This window comes from Lepidochelys kempii, chromosome 4 (genome assembly GCF_965140265.1).
Source record: "Lepidochelys kempii isolate rLepKem1 chromosome 4, rLepKem1.hap2, whole genome shotgun sequence".
In the NCBI taxonomy this organism is placed as follows: Eukaryota; Metazoa; Chordata; order Testudines; family Cheloniidae; genus Lepidochelys; species Lepidochelys kempii.
Window position 1 is genome coordinate 108,149,724 of NC_133259.1, and position 17,195 is coordinate 108,166,918.

The 17,195-nt window shown below is 45.9% G+C and overlaps 1 protein-coding gene across 11 annotated transcripts in view; it reads left to right on the plus strand.

Annotated features, from left to right (window-relative positions):
• The window catches only part of KCNIP4 (potassium voltage-gated channel interacting protein 4), an 862,256-nt gene that overhangs the window by 750,075 nt on the left and 94,986 nt on the right, over positions 1-17,195 (plus strand). The window lies entirely within an intron of this gene.

Sequence of the window (17,195 nt, forward strand, 5' to 3'; positions counted from 1 at the left end):
ATTATGTACATGGTCAATTTAGTAAAATAAAAAAATACTGGTTTGCCATAAACAAGATAAACTTATGCATACATTGAACATCTTAACTGTTCAATTTGTAAGAGGCTTTTATTGTTTATGGTTAAGTATTGATAGATATGCTCTAGATATACAAAAGCTTGCTTAATGAGAAATAAGTCCATGCCAAACTCTGGATAGGAAAACATCAGAATTTTGTGGACGTTCTGATCCAAATTTGGCTCCGGCACCAAGTTATGGTTCTTATCTCTACAATAGACTAAATCACAAACCTAAATCTGAACGTCTTCAAACTGTGTGAAAGTCTGGAAATGGGTTTGGATCTAAACTGTGCACCTTAAGCCCATCTCAAAGTTTAATAGATGTACTGATCTAGAGACAAAAATGGAAAAAAGTGTGGTTAGACCATAGACTCATATTCTTGTTCTCCTAACTCTGCCATTGATTTGCAGTGTTATTTTTGGCAAGTTATTTAACGTCTGTTTTCATCGGTTTACTTAGCAAGATGATAATATCTACCTCACAGAAGTAATGTGAAGCTTAATTATTTAATGTATGTGAATCATTTTGAGATTCTTACATGAGCCACTATGTAAGTGCAAACTTCTATTATTGTTCCTAAATAGTAAATTGTTGTAAACCGTAGTATGAAACGGGTAGTGGCTGTAACTCTGATGAACAACTTTTTGTGTTTCTTTGTGAATTTCAAATAGGTTTCTTTTACATTCACTGGATTACATAAACTATCCTCCTACTAGCTATTTTAACATGCACAAATGAGTCACTTTTAACCAAAGACATAAGGCTTGTTTCTCCACTATCTTCTTTCACCTTATTTTATCATTTAAACCTGGTTTATCCTTTACAAAAGTGGTTATAAAACAACATCAAATCAAAATGGTAATATTTTGCACAAACTAAATCAGAGGGAGTTACATGTGCATCTGAAAGCAGTTATTGTCCCACAGTTATTTCTGAATCAAAACCCTTGAGTGTCTACCAGAAAGTATCAAAAGGTGTGTTTTTGTTTTGTTTTTTTTGTTGGTTTTTTATTTTGGATTATTTTATTAATGCTTTTATATGGCATTATATGCAATTAACATTGAGCCAAGATGGTTGATTTTGAATGAGCTTGAATAATATGAATTGGAGTTGTTCACCAGTGAGCAATTTCCAGTCACTGAGCTGAGTCCTGTGTTTAGATGAATGCAAAAATATATGCAGCCTTCTTTTATGACCCTTTTAATTTAGTTTTTCTTTTGACCTTCACTTGGCATTTACTGTAAAAATGAAATATAAGAAGTTAGATGTAGTACCACTAAGAGCATACTGATAGCACAATGACAAAATGTAGTATAATTTTTTTTTAATGGCAGGCACTTGGAAGAAACAGTAAACTTAGATTTTTTAGCTTTCATATAATCTGTAATGAAAGAAGTCTAGCTGAAATTTCTTCTTAAACAAAATTTTCACTGAAAAATCCAAATACAGATAAAATACAGTCAGACCCTGTACAGGGCATCCTGATTGAATATCATGTCTGACACCAGTGGGTATCTGACATTGGTATTGTAGTGCTCTACAAGCTTGCTCTTACAAGCTTTCCAACTTCTTTAGATAACTAAAAAACATTTCCTTGTTCTTCACAGTATTCTCTAGCTATTGCAAATCCTGAGGTAATGTTCTCTATCTGAGGCAGTGGTTCCCAAACTTGTCCAGCCGCTTGGGCAGGAAAAGCCCCTGGTGGGCCGGGCCGGTTTGTTTACCTGCCATGTCTGCAGGTATGGCCGATCGCAGTTCGCTGCTCCAGGCCAATGGGAGCTGCTGGAAGTGGCGACCAGTACGTCCCTCAGCCCGCGCCACTTACCGCAGCCCCCATTGGCCTGGAGCAGCAAACCACGGCCACTGGGAGCCGCAATCGGCTGAACCTGCGGACGCGGCAGGTAAACAAACTGGCGCAGCCCACCAGGGGCTTTTCCCGCACAAGCGGCGGAACAAGTTTGGGAACCACTGATCTAAGGCATAATTGGAAAGGTTTTAAGAACTGTAAGGTGAGCAAATTGAGGCTTCCTGTATGTTACCAAAAGAGCACTTTCTAGCTTTTTTTTTTTAGTCTTTTTGGATCTGAATATTTTTCTTGAATGTAAACATGTATGTAGAAAGTGTTGGTTATAAGGAAATATTATGAGCTTTTTCAGTAAAGCCTAAAATGGGAGTTCCATCCCTTATACTTATTTTCCTCTTTTACATTCCAAGATGCATCATATGTTTTTATCATGGTAATACAGCCTTCCTCAGATGTTTCATTCCCTTATCGTCCATGATAATCCCAAGAGATGCAAGTTTTGAATATCTGGAGTTAATGAGCATGAGCTGCAGTTTTTCTTTATTCAGTTTATCGTGGTAAACTGATCAGTTGTCTCCAAAACTGCTGCAATGGATGTTTCAATCTTACAGACTGTTAGGAAAGTAACATCTGCCACAGCAACAGAAGCTAGCCCAAGCCACAGAATTCAGAACTGGATTCTTTCCAAAGTTCACAGTTGAATCTGGGGTTTCGTTTTTATATATTGCAGTGATAAATTCTAGCTGCAAAGTTTGGTGCTAGGGCCAAAGATCCCCAACTTTCTTGAAGCATGAGTGGGTCAAATGCACCTCTACTACACAGATATCTCACATGTACTGAGCCACAAATATTAGTCTGTCTATTCTATCATCCTTACACATTTTATCAAATGGAATTCAAGCAGCCTTAGCAGGTACAGGACACCAATGTTGTAGTCAGAATGCTTTCTACAGATTTGACTCTGGATGTTTTTGCCCCTGTGCTGATTGGCTGTTTGTTCCAACTACATCCCACACAGTCGTTGTCTCACTCCACCTGCCCTCCATGCTCTCCTCCTTTCTTGTCTCCCTCTTCTTCCCTGCCCAATCCCCCTTACCTAACTCCCTTCCTTTGTCTCTCCCTTTACCAAATCTCCTCCCAACAAAACTACACTCTCAAACTCACACACACAAATGTGGCGCTAACATGATTTTTGTGAACCATCACGCTGGTTCTTTTCATTTTCCCCACGCCTTGTCTGTTGTGTATACTCAGGGTTTGTCTGATTGGGAAAGTTATATTGGTATAATTATGTGAATTTAAATTCACAACTTAGCTTATACCAATGTAACCCCCCTCCCCAGTGGAGACTCTTAATCTTATAAAAAGGAGATGGTTCCTTTTTCAGATTAACTTATGTTGCTTGTGGACCCTACATAGAGAGGAGGTAAGTCAATTTACTTAACAATTCTGTGCTACAGAGTCCCTCTTTCTGACTTAAAGTATTTGCAGAGACCATGAATTCTTATCCTGGCAAGAGCTTGATTTACTATAGGAACCTTCTAAATACAAAAAGTTGAAATTGTAATAGGATTTACTGTCTTTTTCTTAGGAATCCAGTACCAGCCTTTACCATAAGACAATTATGCACACACACAATTAATAATTTCAAATTCCTTTTTATGAGTAACATTCTAAAGATAAACTATTACAGCACAGCAGTTACAGTGTTCCCTAGTGAGACTAACATTACTGACTAGAGATTTCTTGTTTTTCTTTAACATGAAGAATGTATCACGGTGCCTAGTCCCTTACAAAATAAATACCGGGACTGGGACTTCTGATAATCCGCGATCTTCTGCTTCCTCATAGGCCCACCCTAGGTATTATAGTGAGAGTTAAATAAAACATTTAGTTGTACCACATAAACAACGTCAAATAAGAGAATAAAAAACTTGGTGATCGTGTGTGAGCCCACAGCTAGTTATCTTGAGTTCAATGATGTAATAATACACCTCACAAAGACATTTGGCCTCCGATCTGCAAGTCTTCCTTTATACTGTTTTCCCAATGTCAATCCCACTGACTTCTGTAAAATTATAGGAAGCTGTATTGAGATCCAACCCTAGGATGACCATATTTCCCAAAAGGGAAAATGGGACACTGCATGGGGCTGGCCTGAGCCCTTACCCCAAACCCCCTTCCCCATGCGGGGCTGGTGTCACTGCTCTCCCAAGCTCTGCCTGTCATCCTCCTCCTCCCTCTGCCCCCCACCTCCCGTGGCGAGGCTGGGACTGGCATCGCTGCTTGCTCGCACTCTGCCTCCCCCCACTCCTGTGCAAGGCTGGGGCTGGCATTACTGCTCGCTCGAGCCCTACTTGCCTCTCCCCCGCCCCCACCTCCTCCACAGGGCTGGCATCACCACTGGGCCCCCCCTGCATGTTCCTCCACACATCACTTTTTTGATGAAGTTGGGCATTTGTCCCATTTGCTCTTGCCAACTTAATCAGTTCTCTCTTGTATTTCTGTTTATCCGAATGACACAGGAGGGAATACATCATTGGGTCCCAATCATTAAAGGAATAAAAAGTGATATCCTGTATAATTATGCCCAGTGTATGCCTGCAAGCTACTTCCATAGTTCTGCTTGAGTGTAGATGAGAAAGATGTTATCTGAATCAAGTGTTTTTGTAATGTGCATGACATTTAAGAGGTTTGAGCAATTTGTTGTTGTTTAATTAAAAACTAAGTAAGCCTTCAAAGACATTTTAATCAATTGGATTTCCTTATGCAAGCAAATTACATTGGGCGGTACGATGATCGGCCGAGTTGACATTCTCACCATCACAGCACCCATCACAGAATAGTTCATGCGGTAGAAGCAGAAAGTCAAGGAATGAGTCTTTGAGTTTATGTGGCTGCTTGGATTGCTTTAGAGAGGGTTACCCTGATAGAACATCACCTCTGCTGCAATGCTCGGGAGAGAGAAATAGAGGCTGATTGTAGAAAAGGAGCTAGAAGCACTCATTTAGCTTTATGGGGATGGGTTGTTTGGGTCATGGCCATGGCTGCTAGGGCAACACTTAAAGGACGAGAGGCAAGAGATGAAAGGAAATGTTATGTGAGGGGGTGGGAGATGATCCTTCAGATGAGCTAACAGCTATGAAAACGATAAGCACTATGGGAGGACTTAGGCTTGTGTTCGGTAATTTAGAAATTGTAAATCTTTCCCATTATTATTTGAAAAATGGGCTTAATGGAAGTCTCAGGCCTCTCCAGGCTCCAAAGATTTTCCCCAGCATTCTGGCTTCACAGTCTTCCTGGAGTGTTGTTGATGAATTGTTGCTCAGCTACCATCACAGTGGGACCCCTCCATTTTCTATTTGGCTTCTTGTCATCCCATTTGTTGTAAATCGAAATTGTGATTGCTGCAATCATTAACCTTTCAAACCAATGGCTCTGTGGCATGCCTAGTACAAATGGCACTTCACAGTGAATTGCCTAGACTATCAAGCATGCACTCAGCATGTGGACTTGCTTTTCCTTTTGTCTATTAAGTCTCTCACAGCTTTAAGCCACTGCACATTTCTATTTAAAAAATACTTAGAGCTGGTCTACACTGGAAACTTACATCTGCATAACTATGTCTCTAAGCAGTGTGACAAATCCACGCCCCTGAGGAGAGAGCTACGCCAGCCAAACCTGGTGTAGACTGCGCTATGGAAGAATTCTTCCATCAACCTAGCTACTGCCTCTTGGGGAGGTCAGATTACTAACAGCAACAGAGGAACCCCTCCCATTGCTGTAGTGAGTGTCTACACCAAAGCATTACAATGGTACAGCTGCAGCTGTGCTGCTATAGCAGCTTAAGTGTAGATATAATCTTAGATGATGCCTTCATCACACAAAGGAGGTTCCTGTGCAAAACTTAAACATGAATGACCCTTTAATTTGGTCTGTTCTCATCGTAAATTCTGTTGTACTAATAAATATATCAGAAAACTAACAGATGTTCAGGGAAATGTGGATGGATTTTTTTTTTTTTTTTTTAGATGTGTGTCAGCACTGAAACGCATATGCAGGTTAGGGGCACATACCCCCTCCCCCATCCTTGTACCATGGAAAGTGTGAATTGATTCCTTTGTCTCTGAAACTATCCACCACTAAAAATTTCCTTAGAAGTGAATGTGGACACTTTTATGAATGAGGAAGATTTAAATAGTCACCTTATGTATTTATATTTTCTGATGGGGGGGGAGGGGGAATTTAAGACACCTTTCATTCAAAGTGCGCATATTGCTGTTAGTAAGTATATAAATCAAGCACACAGACAATATGTTGAAATTCAACATAGTGTAAATTCTACTGTAATACAAAATATTTAACTTGTACACACCCAAAAAAAAAAGATTCAAAAGCATGTGGATGCGCCCCCCCCCCCCCATCCTGGTGCAACCTTGCTGATAGCAGTGCCCATTAGAGTGCTCCTGCGCCCCACCAACTCCTCTGTAACTCCTCTCCCCAACAACTCTGCTGTAAGACTTGGGGCCTCCAGCCAAGCGTCATAAAAACAGTCCCCAGTTTGTTCCATCTTCATCACACCAGCGCAACCCAAGAACTGAATGTTTATCTGAATGGTCAGAAGGTGAAGCATGAAGTAGAACCAGTCTAAGTGTGACTTTAGACCACACACTGAGTTACTATGACCACCTGAAGAAGACAGCAGAGAAAGTTGACATGCAACAATCTTCTTAGCAAACTGTCAGGTTCGTGATGGGGTACTCGTGCTCCAACTTTACGGACGTCAGCTCTTGCCACCTCATATTTGGTGGCAGAGTACTGTGCACCAGTTTGGAGTTGATCATCACACACCAAACTGGTGGATACGCAGTTACATGCCACAATGTGTATCCTCTCCAGCACCCTGTATCTGACTCCACTCCCATGGCTTCCAGTTCTGAGCAATATTGCTCCTCCTCATATCAGACGAGAGGTTGCCAGTAGCAAGTTACTGCAGAAACCCAAGCCTGCTGCTGCACAATGACCTTTTTAAACTACCAGCTGAACGTTTGCCATCACATCGCCCATTATGGTCTCATTCACCATGCCAGGATGTTAGGGCAGAAAAACTCTGGCGAGAGAAATGGATATCTGTTGTTATCCCTAACCAGTCCCTCATCGCTGACCCCACAATTTGCCCACCTGGTTTTGACCTGCCCTGTCACCAGTGGTTCCTGTTGAACAGGTTCCGGACTGGCCAAGGTCTCTGTGCAGCCAACCAGTATTGCTGGGGCCTTCGTGACTGCCCTTTGTGCACCTGTGGCACAATACAGATGACACGCATTGTCGATGAATGCCTGCTCACTAGGTTCAGCTGTGGACTAGAAGAACTGCATCACACCACTGAAGATGCCATTCCTTGGCTAGACGACTAAGCACATGCTAAATAAATAAATATCAATTTCTCCCCTCAGCATACGAGCATGTGCTGAAGGTGTGGCTGTAACATTGGTCAATGCTATGGATCCAAGAAATCTGGAGATGTCTAGATCTGTCTGATTGCTACGGTTGGAAGGAACTGAGGTGGCAACATGACTCAAGTGCCTTACTTAAACATTGTTTGTTAGATTACTTAGTGTTAGTGCTCTATTTTAATTTGTGTTAGGCTTTTCTTCAAGTGCTTGCTCATGTCAGTTCCATTTAGGGGCATGCACACTTATGTGCAGGGCTGTTGGAGATTTTTGCCTTAGTGGTGTCCGTCAGGTTGGCAGTGGTACCCTCTGGAATGCCTCGCTCTGGAGTGCAGCGCCTTCCCTACGCCCTCTCCAGTCCTCCTTACTGCCCTGATGGTTGGTCGGAGCACCTTTTCCCCTTGCCTCACAAGTGGACAGCAGTTCTCTATATACAACGCTAACAGCGAGAGTGAGTTTGTTTACAGTAGTTGGTCAGTAAGTAAGTAGATGTTAAGTAGTGTTAGTAAGTTAGTGTCCCAGAAGGGACTTAGCCCTGGGATGGGGCACACCCTGATCCTGGGTTTTAAGACTTGTTCTGCCTACAATAGGCCTATGCACATTAGCGACCCTCATAGCAGCTGTCTAAAGTGCTTGAGGGAGTCGCATGTGAAGAGTCTCATTTGCAAGAACTTTCGTCCTAGAACTCAAAAGGAGTGTGGCATTCGTATAAGGACCCTCCTCATGGAGGCTGCACTTCGCCCAGCATCAGAGCCTTCCCTCTCCGACTCTGTGCCCAGCACCTCTGCATCAGTGCAGAGTGTACCGCTGGCATTGGGCTCCACCCGGCACTGCTCCCCTTCACTTGTGCCCAAGAGTGTCTGAAGAAACGAGACTCCCCGGTACTGAGCAAGAAGGGTTAAGGGGCTTTGAGCAAAGGACCCTGTTCAGGCCGCCCACCCACTCCGGAGCCACAAGGGGGTATCTCTCTCCAGCTGGACCCCCCAGCCCTGCTAGGGATCTGCCTCCGACTCCCGGGAGCAGTAGGGGACCCAGGCACTTGGCAGCGATGTAGACATCTGAGACCCTCCTGGCAGCCAAGGATCTGAGACCTCTCCCAGCACCACCAGTGCCACGTATGGCTTTGAATCCAGCTAAGGCTTCCCAGGGGGTAAGCCAGCCATGAGACCTCCTCAGAGGACAGCAGAATGCCGTCAGTCCCCGAAGCAGAGACAGTGTACCCTGTCTCCAAAGCCAAGATCCCCAATTCCGCAACCTGGGCTGTCAGATGGCCCAGGTCGCCAGCACCGCACTTGCGGTCACCATTGATGCGGCGTGGATCGCCAACCCCTTGACATAGTCCCCCTGGGGGACTAACATGAAGGGGAAAGGAGAGCTGGCTGTATTTCAAGGAATCCCTGTTGAGGTTACAGGGCCCAACCATCCCGATGTGTCGAAAGAATAGTAAATATGGCAGGTGACCAGCTTAGCTTAACGGTGAAATCCTAGCGGATCTTAAACATAAAAAAGAAGCTTACAAGAAGTGGAAAGTTGGACATATGACCAGGGAAGAGTATAAAAATATTGCTTGGGCATGTAGGAATGAAATCAGGAGGGCCAAATCACACCTTGAGCTGCAGCTAGCAAGAGATGTCAAGAGTAACAAGAAAGGTTTCTTCAGGTATGTTAGCAACAAGAAGAAAGCCAAGGAATGTGTGGGCCCCTTACTGAATGAGGGAGGCAACCTAGTGACAGAGGATGTGGAAAAAGCTAATGTACTCAATGCTTTTTTTTTTTTTTGCCTCTGTCTTCACTAACAAGGTCAGCTCCCAGACTGCTGCGCTGGGCATCACAAAATGGGGAGTAGATGGCCAGCCCTCTGTGGAGAAAGAGGTGGTTAGGGACTATTTAGAAAAGCTGGACGTGCACAAGTCCATGGGGCCGGACGAGCTGCATCCGAGAGTGCTAAAGGAATTGGCAGCTGTGATTGCAGAGCCATTGGCCATTATCTTTGAAAACTTGTGGCGAACGGGGGAAGTCCCGGATGACTGGAAAAAGGCTAATGTAGTGCCAATCTTTAAAAAAGGGAAGAAGGAGGATCCTGGGAACTACAGGCCAGTCAGCCTCACCTCAGTCCCCGGAAAAATCATAGAGCAGGTCCTCAAAGAATCAATCCTGAAGCACTTGCATGAGAGGAAAGTGATCAGGAACAGTCAGCATGGATTCACCAAGGGAAGGTCATGCCTGACTAATCTAATCGCCTTTTATGATGAGATTACTGGTTCTGTGGATGAAGGAAAACCAGTGGATGTATTGTTTCTTGACTTTAGCAAAGCTTTTGACAGGGTCTCCCACAGTATTCTTGTCAACAAGTTGAAGTATGGGTTGGATGAATGCACTATAAGGTGGGTAGAAAGTTGGCTAGATTGTCGGGCTCAACGGGTAGTGATCAATGGCTCCATGTCTAGTTGGCAGCCGGTGTCAAGTGGAGTGCCCCAGGGGTCGGTCCTGGGGCCGGTTTTGTTCAATATCTTCATAAATGATCTGGAGGATGGTGTGGATTGCACTCTCAGCAAATTTGCGGATGATACTAAACTGGGAGGAGTGGTAGATACGCTGGAGGGCAGGGATAGGATACAGAGGGATCTAGACAAATTGGAGGATTGGGCCAAAAGAAATCTGATGAGGTTCAATAAGGATAAGTGCAGGGTCCTGCACTTAGGACGGAAGAACCCAATGCACCGCTACAGACTAGGGACCAAATGGCTTGGCAGCAGTTCTGCGGAAAAGGACCTAGGGGTGACAGTGGACGAGAAGCTGGATATGAGTCAGCAGTGTGCCCTTGTTGCCAAGAAGGCCAATGGCATTTTGGGATGTATAAGTAGGGGCATAGCGAGCAGATCGAGGGACGTGATCGTTCCCCTCTATTCGACATTGGTGAGGCCTCATCTGGAGTACTGTGTCCAGTTTTGGGCCCCACACTATAAGAAGGATGTGGATAAATTGGAGAGAGTCCAGCGAAGGGCAACAAAAATGATTAGGGGTCTGGAACACATGAGTTATGAGGAGAGGCTGAGGGAACTGGGATTCTTTAGTCTGCAGAAGAGAAGAATGAGGGGGGATTTGAGAAGTGGTTCCAGAGAGGATGGTTCTAGACTATTCTCAGTGGTAGAAGAGGACAAGACAAGGAGTAATGGTCTCAAGTTGCAGTGGGGGAGGTTTAGGTTGGATATTAGGAAAAACTTTTTCATTAGGAGGGTGGTGAAACACTGGAATGCGTTACCTAGGGAGGTGGTAGAATCTCCTTCCTTAGAAGTTTTTAAGGTCAGGCTTGACAAAACCCTGGTTGGGATGATTTATTTGGGGATTGGTCCTGCTTTGAGCAGGGGGTTGGACTAGATGACCTCCTGAGGTCCCTTCCAACCCTGATATTCTATCATCTCTGTCGGTGCATCATTCCCCTCAAATATGGGACTGGTCACTGGCACGGCACCGAATTCCCAGCCTCCAGCACCAGTCTTTGGGAAGGCCCTGGTCCTCCTATTCGAGGCATCGCTCTCCCCCATTTACAGTCAGCCGCCAGACACAAACTTCTGGCGGAGCAGGATTAGATACTGGAGTAGAGCAGCGGATGTCCACTCCAAAAGAACCTTCCCCCATGGGGAACAATGTCCCAGGCTCTCTCCTCGTGGTCCAGTCCTCATCCTCATCACCAGACGATGGAGTAGTGGGGCCCCCACGCGTCTGTCCATCCATCTGATGACTTTAAGGAGCACCAAGCCTTGCTCAGAAGAGTGGCTTCAAAATTGGATCTGGAGGTGGAAGAAATGGCAGAGCATCTATTTATTCAGCGTGCTGTCGGTGGCAGCCTCCTTGCTGGTCGCGTTGTCTGTGCACAACGGGGTTCTAAAGATAGCCAAGTCCCTCTGGCAAACCCCATCCTCCATCCCACCCATCTCCAAGTGGTCTGAAAAGAAGTATTTTGTTCCTGCTAAAGGATTCAAATACCTTTATACCCACCAACTACAAGGGTCACTGGTTGTATCTTTCAGCTAATGAGAGGGGCAGACAAGAACAAACGAGTTCTACCCCAAAAAATAAAGATGCCAAGAGTCTGGAAGAAAGTTTATTCGACGGCCAGCCTTCAGTTTAGGGTGTCAAACTTGTGAGGCTTTATTGGGGAGATTTAATTTAATCTGTGGGACTCCCTCAAAAAGTTTAAAGACTCGCTGCCCCAGGACTTGACATAAAAGTTCACTGCCATCTTGGAGGAGGGTACCGCAGTGGTGAGGAGCTCCCTCTAGATGGTGGCTGATTTGGCAGCCAGGGTTGAACCTTGGCCATGGTAATGAGGCACAGTTCCTGGCTTCAGTTTGTGGGTCTGTCCCAGGAGATGCAGTCCTCTACCTAGGACCTCCTGTTGGATGAGAGCAGACTCTTCTCCGAGCAGACAAATGTGAGGCTGCATGGACACTCGAGCCACCTTCTGCTTGCTAGGCCTACGTACAGCACAAAATCAAGAAAGCAGTTCAGGCCACCCCTGCCTCTTAGGTCTTGGCCTCCCTGTCAGGGCTCCTCTAGGAGAAGGGACTGAGACACTGGGTTCAGTCGTTGCAACCTCTACCTCCAGTTCACCAGCTCAGCCTGGCCCGGTGAAACAAGGGGGCCAGAAGTGCTTGTTTTTAAGGTGCACTTGAGGATGGCACCCCAGCCAATTTTCAGGATCCACCCTACTTCTTCCTCCACCACCTGCATCCCTTCTGGTTGGCTTTGTCATGAGTAACCTTGGATCGTTGGCTGAGTGGCATAATATCTCTGGGCTACACCCTGCAATTCTCAGCTGCCCCTGCCTCTCACCCCCTTTCCCTGTCCCTCTTCAGGGACCCTTCTCCCAAGCAACTTCTCACTCAGGAAGTGGAAAACCTCCTACAGCTGGGGGCAGTGGAGGAGATCCCTTGGGAAATAAGGGTAAAAGCGTTCTACTCCCACTATTTCTTAATCCTGAAAGGTGCCTAAGACTCATTCTGGACCTGTGAAGCATCAACAAATATCTCAAGAAGTTAGTTTCACATGGTCTCCCTAGCCTCCATCATTCCCTCCCTGGATCCCGCAGACTGGTACACCACCCTTGACTTGAAGGATGCATGCTTTCATGTCTCCATTTTCCAAGGGCACAGATGGTTCCTCCATTTTTTATGGTGGGCCGGTGCCATTTCCGATTCACAGCGCTGCCCTTTGTGGTCTCATCAGCCCTGGAAGTGTTCAGAAAATGCATGGTCACAATGACCGCTCACCTGAGGCATCAAGGTGTCCAGATTTATCTGTACATAAATAACTGGCTTATCAAGGGCGAATCTTGGGATCAGGTACAAATGAGCCTCAATCTAATGCATTCTATCTGCCACAATCTGGGCATGTTAATAAATTAAAAGAAATTGCCCTAATACCAGTGCAATGGATAGTGTTCATTGTTGCTGTCCTCAACTCCATGTGGCCAGAGCCTTCCTTCTGGAAGTCCGTTTCCAAGCCATGTCACACCTGGCATGGTACACCTGATCACTCACCATCATTCAAACTTGCTGAGGTTGTTAGGCCACATGGGGTCTGTACTTGCGCGGTCTGTCACATTCAGCTGCATCTCAGACCCGTGCAAGTGTGGTTGGCATCGATCTACTTCTCCAACAGGCATGATCTGGACCATTTAGTCAAGGTGCTGGATCATATACAGACATCCCTGGAATGGTGATTGGCCCCTGGATCGGTGTTTGAGGGAGTTTCCTTAGCGGCCCCGGCTCCATTGCTGACCTTTAATCTCTGAGGCCTCGGACCTGGACTGGGGAGCCCACCTGGGTGATCTCAGCACGTAAGGCCATTGGTTGCTAGACTCCACATAAATGTCAGAGAGCTCAGAGTGGTTCACTTGGCCTGCCAGGTTTTCTTGCCCCACCTGAAAGGCAATGTGGTTCATAGAATCATAGAATATCAGGGTTGGAAGGGACCCCGGAAGGTCATCTAGTCCAACCCCCTGCTCAAAGCAGGACCAATTCCCAGTTAAATCATCCCAGCCAGGGCTTTGTCAAGCCTGACCTTAAAAACCTGTAAGGAAGGAGATTCTACCACCTCCCTAGGTAACGCATTCCAGTGTTTCACCACCCTCTTAGTGAAAAAGTTTTTCCTAATATCCAATCTAAACCTCCCCCACTGCAACTTGAGACCATTACTCCTCGTTCTGTCATCTGCTACCATTGAGAACAGTCTAGAGCCATCCTCTTTGGAACCCCCTTTCAGGTAGTTGAAAGCAGCTATCAAATCCCCCCTCATTCTTCTCTTCTGCAGGCTAAACAATCCCAGCTCCCTCAGCCTCTCCTCATAACTCATGTGTTCCAGTCCCCTAATCATTTTTGTTGCCCTTCGCTGGACTCTCTCCAATTTATCCACATCCTTCTTGAAGTGTGGGGCCCAAAACTGGACACAGTACTCCAGATGAGGCCTCACCAATGTCGAATAGAGGGGAACGATCACGTCCCTCGATCTGCTCGCTATGCCCCTACTTATACATCCCAAAATGCCATTGGCCTTCTTGGCAACAAGGGCACACTGCTGACTCATATCCAGCTTCTCGTCCACTGTCACCCCTAGGTCCTTTTCCGCAGAACTGCTGCCTAGCCATTCGGTCCCTAGTCTGTAGCTGTGCATTGGGTTCTTCCGTCCTAAGTGCAGGACCCTGCACTTATCCTTATTGAACCTCATCAGATTCCTTTTGGCCCAATCTTCCAATTGGTCTAGGTCCTTCTGTATCCTATCCCTCCCCTCCAGTGTATCTACCACTCCTCCCAGTTTAGTATCATCCGCAAATTTGCTGAGAGTGCAATCCACACCATCCTCCAGATCATTTATGAAGATATTGAATAAAACCGGCCCCAGGACCGACCCTTGGGGCACTCCACTTGATACCGGCTGCCAACTAGACATGGAGCCATTGATCACTACCCGTTGAGCCCGACAATCTAGCCAGCTTTCTACCCACCTTATAGTGCATTCATCCAGCCCATACTTCCTTAACTTGCTGACAAGAATACTGTGGGAGACCGTGTCAAAAGCTTTGCTAAAGTCAAGAAACAATACATCCACTGCTTTCCCTTCATCCACAGAACCAGTAATCTCATCGTAAAAGGCGATTGGATTAGTCAGGCATGACCTTCCCTTGGTGAATCCATGCTGGCTGTTCCTGATCACTTTCCTCTCATGCAAGTGCTTCAGGATTGATTCTTTGAGGACCTGCTCCATGATTTTTCCAGGGACTGAGGTGAGGCTGACTGGCCTGTAGTTCCCAGGATCTTCCTTCTTCCCTTTTTTAAAGATTGGCACTACATTAGCCTTTTTCCAGTCATCCGGGACTTCCCCGGTTCGCCACGAGTTTTCAAAGATAATGGCCAGTGGCTCTGCAATCACAGCCGCCAATTCCTTCAGCACTCTCGGATGCAACTCGTCCGGCCCCATGGACTTGTGCACGTCCAGCTTTTCTAAATAGTCCCTAACCACCTCTATCTCCACAGAGGGCTGGCCATCTCTTCCGCATTTTGTGATGCCCAGCGCAGCAGTCTGGGAGCTGACCTTGTTAGTGAAAACAGAGGCAAAAAAAGCATTGAGTACATTAGCTTTTTCCACATCCTCTGTCACTAGGTTGCCTCCCTCATTCAGTAAGGGGCCCACACATTCCTTGGCTTTCTTCTTGTTGCCAACATACCTGAAGAAACCCTTCTTGTTACTCTTGACATCTCTCGCTAGCTGCAGCTCCAGGTGCGATTTGGCCCTCCTGATAACATTCCTACATGCCCGAGCAATATTTTTATACTCTTCCCTGGTCATATGTCCAACCTTCCACTTCTTGTAAGCTTCTTTTTTATGTTTAAGATCCGCTAGGATTTCACCATTAAGCCAAGCTGGTCGCCTGCCATATTTACTATTCTTTCGACTCATCGGGATGGTTTGTCCCTGTAACCTCAACAAGGATTCCTTGAAATACAGCCAGCTCTCCTATGGCTGTATGTTGTCCATATCCTGATGGACAACACCACTGCAATGGTTTACATCAACAAGCAAGGTCAGCCCTTTGCCAAGAAACTCTCCAGCCTTCTGTGTGCAGCATACCATTAATCTTGGGGCTGCGCACCTGCCCGGGGCCAGGAACATGTTAGCAGATCACCTCAGCAGGTTCTTCTCATCTCACTACGAATGGTCACTCCAACCGGAGGTGGTCAGCATGATCTTCTAAAGGTGGGGAACTCCTTGGGTGGACTTGTTCATGTCCTGTCAGAACAGGAAGTGCCACGTATTCTGCTTGATTCGGGGGATCGAGAGAGGCTTCCTGTCAGACGCCTTTTTACTCCTGTGGTCAGGGGCTCTAATGTATGCTCTGGGCGGATCTGCTATCCAAGAACCATGAAAGAACCAAATTTGGTAGCGCTGCAACTGACGGCTTGGCTGCTGTGTGCTTGAATGCAGAGGAGGAGGAGTGCTTGGCCCACATCCAACAGGACTTGTTGGACAACAGAGAGCCCTCCACCAGGGTGACCTACCTGACCAGATGGAAACGGTTCATGTGCTGGGCCTCAGACCAGGGTATCCAGCCCGAGCAGGCTTCGCTGCATCCATCTTGAGCTACTTTCTGCATCTCAAGCTCCAGGGACGGTCTCTTTCATCAATTAAGGTCCACTTAGCCACCATTTCGGCCATCCACCCTCCATTCCAAGCCAGTTTAGTATTCCCTCATGTCATGACAGTCAGGCTTTTGAAAGATCTGGAGCAACTCTATCTGCACATCCGTGACCCTGTCCCTCCTTGGGACCTGAATCTTGTGCTGGCGCAGCTCATTGGGTCCCCACTTCGAGCCTCTGGCTTCCTGCTCCCTTCTTCTACTCTCCTAGAGGGTCTCATTCCAGATGGCGATAATGTCTGCCCACAGGGTCTCTGAGATTAGGGTGCTTACCCTGGAGCCGCCTTATGTTAGAGGGCTTTCCCTTCACCCCTGCACTTCCTGGGTTCTTGTCACGCAGACAGCAAGCAGCAAAAGACCAGAAGTCCGAACTGCAGACAGTGTGATGTTTGTTAGGGTTAGTTTCCACGCAAGCATATTCCAAAGCCCTTCACAGCAGTCGGGCTCATCTCTATATGCCAATAGTCTGTTCCCCAGTTTTCCCTTCCTAGCTCTGATGCCGCAGAGCATTTACCCCATGTCCCCGCTTCCCAGCTCTGACACCACAGAGCCTTGCCTGTGTCACTGTTCCCCATTCCCATCCCTACCTCCCCTTAGTATGATTCCAATTTCCCTTCCACTCTTTTGACCCCAGTTTATATAGTAGTAATCTCAGCTATACCTAAACCAATCTTTTAATGAAATTTACCTAACCAACCCTAACATTTGTAACATAATTCTCTAACCAATTATATCCCACTACCCTAATTAACTTACACTTAGCAAAATTAATTATGCAGCAGACAAACAATTAGAGAACCAGACAGTTTAACTATAGAAAAGGGAGGGCCATAAAGATAAAACAATACAGAAATGAGGGTTTCACAACCATTGATAAGTGATTTCTTGCCAGACAGAATGCTATCAAACTAAGTTTTTTCTTTATCTGGTGGTGATGGGCACTATCAGGACAGGATCATCTTCCTAACAGCCCAATACCACCTTATTTCAATGTGACTGTTTTGGGATGTGAGGATGTGACCTGCTTCCCAGCTTATGGCTGCCCCTGCTACTTAGCCCAAGGCCTCGACTATCCTAGTGAGAGAAAGCTGATACACAGGCAGACTTGTGATTTTTGATTCTTTTTTTTTAATACCTCTATAACTAGCTAAATGATAAAAATACACCTAAATTCTTAAAGTATAGG